Raw genomic sequence first — 10097 nt, 5'->3', positions numbered from 1 at the left:
ATTGTATTATTTTGGATGTACCATAAGAATTTAATATAATATTTTTTAGTTTGTTTATTTAACACAAGACAATCATTATTTATCAAGAATTGTAACCAATTTATGGAAACAACTTTATCCTTAAGATTTTTTGTTATCACTACTTATTAATCATAAGACTCTTAATTGTATTTTGTTTTTCCTTTCTTTATTATGTATCTTCGAAATTATTATTCTCTTTTAATATTTTATATAATATCACAAATATTTTACATAGCTTTGGATCCTAAAACATCAGAAATCAAAGAAATTCAATATTCCCACTTAAAATTCGAAAATTGGGGGAAGATGAAGCTGAGAGTGATTAAATAAGTTACTTATGAAATTGTTCCGATAGAAATGTAGAGCTCGACGCAGTGAACGCGTGGCCGCAAACGGTGCAGCGATTAGAGCTTGGACGGAGAAGTTACGGGGATCGGAAATTAACGTGAGGGTTACGGGAATGTTTCTCGTTTCTCTTCTCCCTGGAAGCTGAAAGCTTCGTTGCTGCAGTAATGAGGGAGAAGACAAAGCTGGGTTCATTTAATAGGGCTGGTCCGGTTGAACCAACAGCCCGGTTCGGGTCCGGTTCAACCGGTTCGGTCCTTTCGGTCCATTCTTGGACCGTTTTCTTCAAAATTCTCGTTTCGATGAGCTCTACCCTTTTTTGATATAATATTCGTATTTCTAATCCTCCTTATTAAAAACTAATTTATTGACTAATTATTTACTAATTTAATCGGGGTTTACATTATATATATACTGTATTAAGTTTTTTCCACTATATTAGTGAAAATATAGTCATAGATTTAAATGAGTTTTGAATTGGTTCAAAAATTATTTTGTGTGAAGTTTTATGATTTTGGATGCATGATAAATCTATATTTTTAGTATCTTTTAGAAAAGACATATATACCTTTAAATTTGTCTAACATAAGCACAATAATTTTATGCGCATTGAATATGTTACTTTTTATAAACTATTAGATTTTATTAAATGAAAATCAAAAGTTGATATATAAAAGATCATTGACGGACTATAATAAATATAGAATATCCTAAGAATTTATTGTTTTTAACCAACATTTTTAGACTTCAATCTAATATTTTTATTCTAACAATTCAATAACTTTTATTAGTGGAGAAAGTATTCCACTCCTCCAATAGTAACCATTTTATTTTACTTTTGTTAAAGTATAAAGGCCAGGATAATAAAAGCTTGATAGATAGCACACTTTATTAGTGGAGAAATCATCCCACTCCTCCAATAGTAACCATTTTATTTTATTTTATTTTTGTTAAAGTGAAATGGACAATAAAAATTTGATAGATAGCACACTTTATTAGTGAAAAAATCCCAATCCTCCAATAGTAACCAAAATTTCATCCATAAATACCATTAAATTGTGTGTGTCCTCCACACTTTAATCATTCTTCATCATCCATCATTTTTCGATTTTCATGACATCCAATCATAGTAATAATAACAATAATAGTGATCACCCATTAATAACGAAATCAAATTTGTAGTGAGTGACCTTGAGCAACAATAACAATTATCAAGAACCCAGAGAACGAAGAAGAAGCAAATAAGAAGGAGGAATTTGATTACTCAAAAAGATCCCAGTGGCTGCGTGCAGCATTGTTGGGAGCGAATGACGGGTTGCTGTCGACGGCGGTTCTGATGATGGGAGTGGGAGCAATAAGGAAAGACATGAAGGCCATGGTGTTGTCGGGTTTCGCAGGCCTTGTGGCAGGGGCATGTAGCATGGCCATTGGTGAGTTTGTTTCTGTGTATTCACAATTAGACATAGAGATTGCACAAATGAAGAGACAAGAAGAAGAAAAAGTAGAAGATGAAAAAGAGAATGAGGGTTTACCAATCCCTTTGCAAGCAGCGGCAGCATAAGGTTTTGTATTTTCGGTAGGTGCAATGGTTCCTCTACTTGCGGCATCTTTCGTAAAGACCTATAAGCTCAGGTTGCGACTTATTTTGGGTCAGTTAGTTTTGCTTTGATTTTGTTTGATTACTTGGCTGTCACTCTTGGTAAGACTCCTCTATTTAGGTCTTGTGTTTGGGCCTTTGTTGATGGTGGTTAGCCATGGCTATAACTTTTAGCCTAACCAAGTTGATTGGCTCAAGTATCTTTTAGCTACTTTTTCTCACACTAGTTTTTCTTGCTAATTGGGTGCCTAGTTACGTGTTAAAGGTGAATATAATATAGAAATCACTTTGAATTGATGAGTTCATATCACATTAAATTATATAAATAAAGTATGAGTTGGTATAATATCTCATACTTTATATATTCGGTGATTACTCACATATAATTTAATATATTAAATTATTTAACCGTCGTTAAGAATGGTTATTTTCATATACCGAGTGGTCATCACATATCTTGCTTTTGCTTTAGAGAGGCTACCTACGATTTTTGTTTCACTCTACTTTTTGACTTCTTCTCCTTTACATATTAAAAGCAAATGTTGGCTTCATGGGTCGGCAATAAATAGTAAACGAAGCTACGGTATATTTGAACGTTTCTATTTATACATGTTAGCACGCACAACATAAGGCAACTAGCTGTTGGGATTTGAAAATGTCTAACTCAGCGTTTCAGTCATCATTTGAAAATCAATAATAGGAAGTCATGCTGCTTCAGTTATGGGAATCTATTAAATCTTGTACGTTATAGGAGTTAGGTGGGAAGTGTCCCTCTTTTGAGAAAGCTTAGACTCATGCTTTAGGAAAGAATTTTATTCCTATTAAGAACAAAACTATTAGAAGCAAGGTTCACCCATTAACAAATTACAAAACAACTACTTTTTTTATTTATCATAAAAGTTAAAAATTAAAACTACTATTAGTATTTTGTGGTTAACAGAATTAATATAAATTACAAAAATAAATCTTACCAAAAATACATAATACAAAATTTTGAATCCCAAAATATAAATTGGTTATAAGATAAAAAAAATTGACTTAAATACATTTTTGTAAAATACTCCATTAATGAATATAAATACAAAATAAACTTTGATATTTAGATCTTAGTCATGCTATTTTTTACCAAAAAATAAAATATAACACATAAATACACAATTTTTTTAAAAGAAAAAAAACCAATATTCAACAAGAGAGATACCTAATATTCTTTAGCAAAGATAGTTGTTCAAATTCAAACATATTCTCTCAAATTATATATTGATTAGATGACTACAACTATTCAGATTGAAAATACTCTAAAATTTACACTCATCAATAACCTTAATACCACACACAGAGTACTACTTTCTTTTCAAAATGAGTATTATTCTAAAATTGTGAAGATTTGGTATTTATGACCTTGTTTATGTTTAACACTTCAAAGTTAAAAATAAAATAAATAAAAAAAAACTTAATAAAATAAAATTCTTAGAAAAATAGAAGATATATGATAGAAAATATAAGGGTAAAGTATATTTTTTGTCCCTGAAGTTTGGCAAAAGTTTTAAAAATATCCTTAAGTTTTATTTTGTTTCAATTTTGTCCCAGAAGTTTTCGATTTGCATCAAATATACCCCCGACGGCTAAATTTTCAAAAAATTTAAGACCAATCTAACAATAATGCATGAAAATGATGCTTGATTTGCTTGTGTTGAGGGTTGTTCTTATGAAATTGTTGTTGAATTGGTCTTAAATTTTTTGAAAAATTAGCCGCCAAGGGTATATTTGATGCAAATCGAAAACTTTTGGGACAAAATTGAAACAAAATAAAACTTAGGGGTATTTTTGAAACTTTTGTCAAACTTCAGGGACAAAAAGTATACTTTACCCAAAATATAATAATAAATTAAAACTTACATGATTTAAGACATAGAAGTAGATAGAAAAAAAAGTAATGTCAATTTTAATACACTAAAAATATACGTATTAATTATAGGAGACTATAAAAATAATTTTCGTAGATAGAGATTAATAGGTTTTTTATTGTTTTTCTTACTTTTTTTTTCTTTTTGTATATCATAAGATGATGAATTCCACATGCAAATACCCGTTAATGTTCTTACATGAAAATTGAGTTTTTGATGGTTAAAAAGAGGATAATGTGATTAAAAGTTATGTGTAGAATAAAAAGGTAAATGTAACACCCTAACTACCAAAAGCTCGCACTTCCGGCTGTGCGACTCTGATAGCTCGGACATTACGACGACACTTATATTATTTAATACTAAAATATGAGCATGTTTAAAACTTTAAACCGCAATACCGCTCCCAAAGATACTTTCGTTCGATAACGTACATCCATAAATACCATTCAACTTATAACAACTCCTAAAGAGTACATCCATATATATATACATAAATATATATAAATAATATTACAAACATAATCCAATACAATTCCTATCCCTCTTACAGATTATATCAAGATAAAGGCGAGGGTGCAGTAAACCATAACTAAAACAATACAGAGCATCACAACAACAATTAAATAAGCTCTTCGTAACTTCTGCGCCCATATCCTGAAAGGGGAAAAATGTAGGGGGTGAGAACATCATCCTCGAAAGGGTTCTCAGTAGAGGGTTTTGGGAATTACTGTAATAGGATACATGAAGATAAACCATCATTTATAAAGCTTTAAAGAATCGATTCAGCAATAAATCATTTATCAAAACCAGAGCAATTAAAGCAACCCAGGCTGAATTTCAAGAGCATTCTATCTTTCACATCATCAAAATAATTGACTCAATTCAAACCAATCCTCAACGGATTAAACTCATTTCAAATATTTAAAGAATCAACTTCAAACATTATATTTCACAAGCCACACAACAATTCAGCCAAGCTAACATCCATAATCATTCGAGTCAATCAAATAATACATAAGGCAGATACAATCACTAATTACACCATATCTCACATCAGTATCCATATGTAATAATTCCAATAATAAACTGTAGTTTTCGGAAAGCGCCCCTACCTCAACACGCAAATCCATAATCCAAACGCCTCATAAGTTCTTTCCGCCTCAACTCGAAATCACCAGCAACCAAAACCTCAGCTCCCAGCCACTTTCGCAATAACAATAGCAACACTAATCGCAACATACAACAACCGAAACTCAATCTTATAGCAATTAATGCCACAAACCTCAGCGTGAGATAACGGAACAATAACAAAAGGGCTTTCCAATTGAAACGCTTACCGAACCGAAGAAGGAACGGCTGAACCGAAACAGCGACGGTCTCCGAACCGGTTCGGCGGCAGCCCGATAGCCACCTAAAGCGGCAGCGGTGACCTAAACAACATGCAGCGACAATGAGGTTCCCGGAAACTCAACGGAAAGGAGAATCAACTTAAAACCCTTACCGACATAATTTTCCGGCGACAGCAGTGGCATTCCCGGCCGCCAGGCACGGCGGCGCAACTGATTTCTCCCCCGGGAACGGCTGTGACAGAACCAGCGTCTCCTTCTTCCGTTCACAATCCCAGCGGCAACCACAGTGGTGGTTCTGGTCAGCTCTGGCGGCAGTGGGCTCCGGCAACTTACATAATCCCGAGGCAGAAGCAGACAGCAACTCCGGTGGTCTTCTCCGGCGACGACACCAGCCACCACGGGGACGGCGGCGGTGAGACCCCAACAGCGGCGAAACCCCACCTCCTCCCAGTCTCAGACGCGAGTTCTCCCTCTCCTCCACCCATCATGCTCGACGGCGACCACTACAGCCCCTTTCAGAGGAGCGACGGCGGCGAGGCGTGAAGCAGCACCCTTCCTTCTCTTCGCAGCGGCTCTATCGGCGAGAACAGCAGCACCGTTGGAGGACATGGGAGCAGCAGTGGTCGAACAAGAACGCCATGAGGCTGAAGACAAATGGCGGTGACGAGGGCTGAATGCGATCTGGGCACGGCGACGAGGTGACCGGTGACAGTAGCGCGGCTCGTCCCTCCCCTGTTCGTAGCTCTGCTCCATCTCCCCCTTTCTGCTTCTGATTCATTTCTTTCATGGAAAAGGGAAAGAAACCGTGGGGTTCTGCTGTTGCTGGATGAGGGAAACATCGTGGGTGTGCTGTGCATTGAATTGAAGAAAAGGGGGGAGAGGTCTGCTGAGTATGGGAAAAAGGGGAAACCGGGTCGGTTACGGGTTACTGGGTTAGGGTTTCATTTTTGAAAATTAGGGTTAGGGGCATTTATATGCTAGGAGCCTTGAAGAATAGAGGAAATAGAAATCGTGAAATAAAAGCGCAACGCTCGAGAAACGAGTTAACTTGCGTGCTAAGAAAGCTACCGCTGTCAAGTGTAAAGTAACCCAAAACAAGAACAGAGAGTCAAAGATACAAAATAACGAGCACCTGACTCAGCCTGCGAAGTCAAGACTGGCCGGAGAATATACACACATATATACATATATATACATATCCAAAACCCAAATGTACATAAACAAAATCCTACCTCTCCATACACCTCTAGGAGGATCAAAAAGAATAAGTTATGTGGAGAGAAAGCTAAGTACATATATATACATCATAGCATAACAAAATAACCCAGTAACCACTCCGCTTCAAGAGTCCAAACGCCTAACGAGATGCCTCTCGACCTGCATCTGAAAAATGACGACATAGTATGGAATGAGAACCGGAGGTTCTCAGTATGGTAAAGGTGCCACACACATAATATATAAGGTCTTGGGAATGCCAGAGGCAATCCTAGAACGCCGACACTCAGATTATAGAGTTTAAAGTATTAAACAGAAGCCATAAAAGGTGGTTTCTAAGAATATTTAAACCTAACTTAACTTAATCTTAAATCTAGGTCCCATACTGCCATTCCTCCATACCTCCAACTCCATCATGCATTTTCACAGACAAATAGACAGATAAAGGCAAGCACAAGAAGGTTACAAATACTGCAGGTAACAAATACACATTTAACATGGCAAGTACATATAGGCACACCCAATTAAAGCACAAGCAAGTAATTCAAGTAATATGTAGATGATGCATGCCTGTCCTATGGCTGATGAGGCTCATCTGTCGGTTATCCAGCCAACCCGACAAGTCTGAATTGTCCTTAGACTGTCCCCCGACGTGCATCCCCAAGAGCGAGTCTATGCATAGCTTTATCTCAAATAATCAATATTACTCAATGGGGGTAACATTCCCGGGAATTTATATAGTGCCCTGTCACACTTACGTCGTAGGGTCAACAGAGTATCGAGTTTTCAACCTGGTACACGTGGTGGCAAGCCACGGCACTTAATCCAGGGAACCTCGTATCTCAGATCATTAAATTATTCAAGCCATATAAATAATTCAATTATAATTCATCAACATCTACATCATTCTCAATCGCATCTCATTCATCATCATACATCAATCATATTCAATCCTTATCTTTCATTATCACACCTCCCATTCCGTCCATCAATAGTTTCAATTCAAAACATAATTCATTCTTTTCTAAATGAATCAAACTTAAAACATGCTCATTTTCTTAATAACTCAAAATCAAACCATATAACCTTTGAATCTAAATCTTTTTAAATAATCATCTAAACAAAATCTCTAATTTTTATAAAATTTCGGCAGCATCTCTTCTAAAACTCGGACTTTGCCACCCTTTTCGGGTCCAAACCTGTATTCTTTTCAATTCAACATACCCTTCCTCATCATCATAACAATCACCACAATAAATCTACCTCAGATCAATAATTATACTCATACAATATTCAAATCCAACAACCAAAATTCAACTAAAAATCATAGTTCACAAATCCTAGGATTTTAACACAAAATACCTCATTTTTCATTCAAAATTTCCATTCCAATTATTTTCAAACCTATTACCACCAATCCAAATTGCTAACAATAATCCTCAACAAGCTCCATATCTTTTCATCAATCATCATTCAACCAAACTAAAATATAGCCATTTAATTAACAATTCAATCACATATCCTTTCAAAGATCCAACTAGCAACCAATATCATCTTACAAACAAATCACCAAACCAAACCAAGCATATTCATCAACCCATTACTAAACATTAAATATACACCTGCATTCCAACTTATCCTATGGTCATCTAGCCTAAGTTTTCACAGAACATTATATATTAAATGCAAGAAACCTAAACCATACCTTAGCCGATTCCCAAGAATTATTCCAAGACAATTTTCCTAAAAGAACACAGCCCTCAAAACCTCAACTAATCCGCTTCCTCCAAGCTCCAGTATTCACAATTTCAAGCTCCAATTATTTATTTACAACCTAATACACATTTATAACACATATATACCCAATTTAATACTCAAAGCTCAAATTAAATGAAATTAAAATGGAATTATTATTTTCTCACCTTACCCAAGCTTCACATAAGCAAGAGTGAACGTTTTCCTCAAGCTAATTGGATCCTAAAATATCAAAGAGTAAAGAAATTTAATACCTCCACTTAATTTCCCAAAAATTGGGGAAGAAGAGGCTGAGAATAAAAGAATGATTTACTTATAAAATTGTTCCGGTAGAAATGTAGAGCTCGACGCGGTGGACGCGTGGCCACAAACGGTGTGGCGATCGGAGCTCGGACGGAGGAGTTACGGCAAATTGAATTTACCGTAAGGGTTGGAAACGTTCTTCGTTTCTCTCTTCCCCTAAATGTGTTTCACGCTGCCTCTGCTGAATGGGGAAGAAGAGAGACTTGGATTCATTAAATGCTGGGCCGGTTGGGCCCACGGGCCCGGTTTGGGCCCGGTTCAACCGGTTCGGCCCGTTCGGTCTAATTTTGGACCGATTTTTTCGAAATTGGTGTCAAAATTCTCGTTTTGACGAGCTCTATCCTAATTTAATATAATATTCACATTTCTAATCCTCCTTATTAAAAACTAATTTATTGACTAATTATTTACTAATTTAACCGGGGTATACATTCTACCCACCTAATAAAGAATTTTGCCCTCAAAATTCAAATTCAATTACCTGAAAAGAGATGTGGGTAGTCCTTTCGCATATCTGATTCGAGTTCCCAGGTATGTTCCTCGATATCAGCTCGAATCCAAATTATTTTTACTAATGATACTTCCTTCCCGCATAATCGTTTAATATTAGTATCATCAATTCTCACTGGAATTACTCGAAGTGTTAGATCTTCTCTTACTTGGGCTGGTTCCGATTCTAGAACATGACTTGCGTCAGGAGTATACTTCCGAAGCTGTGATGCATGAAACACATCGTGCAAATTCGAAAAATACGGCGGTAAGGCAATTCTATAAGCCACTAGTCCAATTCTCTTCAAGATCTCAAACGGTCCAATATAACGGGGATTTAGTTTCTTAGTCTTAAAAGCTCTTCCCACTCCAATGGTTGGTGTAACTTTCAGAAAGACATGTTCTCCTTCTTTGAACTCCAAAGGCTTTCGCCTCTGAACAGCATAGCTCTTTTGGCGGCTTTGGGCTATAAGCATTCGACTACGAATTTTCTTTATCTGTTCAGTCGTTTTCAGCTATCATCTCAGGACCTAATAAACTCCTTTCTCTAATTTCATACCAACATAATGGAGATTGACATTTCTTGCCATACAGAGCCTCATATGGAGCCATTCCGATGCTCGCATGATAGCTATTATTATAATAAAATTCTATCAATGGCATATACCGATCCCAGCTCGCTGGCTGGTCCAAAATACAAGCCCTTAGCATATCCTCCAAGGTCTGAATAGTTCTATCTGACTGACCATCTGTCTGAGGGTGATGCACAGTACTCAAGCTTAACTGAGTCCCAAATGCACGCTGAAAAGCTCCCCAGAACCTTGATGTAAAACGAGGATCCCTGTCAGATATAATGGTAGAAGGCACGCCATGTAACCTGACAATCTCTTTGATATACATTTGAGCCAATTCCTCCATTGTGCAACTTATTCGGATAGGAAGAAGGTGAGCTGATTTCGTCAATCGATCCACAACCACCCAAATAGCATCACAACCAGATCGGGTTCTAGGCAAACCTATCACAAAATCCATTACGATACTCTCTCATTTCTATTGTAGAATCTCTAAAGGCTGAAGGGTCCCTGATGGTCTCTGATGCTCAATCTTAACCTTCTG

At 36.4% G+C, this 10097-nt stretch overlaps 1 pseudogene; it reads left to right on the top strand.

Annotated features, from left to right (window-relative positions):
• Nucleotides 1568-2260, top strand: LOC107632661 (annotated as a pseudogene).

Source organism: Arachis ipaensis, chromosome B01 (assembly GCF_000816755.2).
Source record: "Arachis ipaensis cultivar K30076 chromosome B01, Araip1.1, whole genome shotgun sequence".
Lineage (NCBI taxonomy): Eukaryota > Viridiplantae > Streptophyta > Magnoliopsida > Fabales > Fabaceae > Arachis > Arachis ipaensis.
Note: the sequence above shows the minus strand (reverse complement) of the source record. Positions and strands in the feature narration are given on the sequence as shown.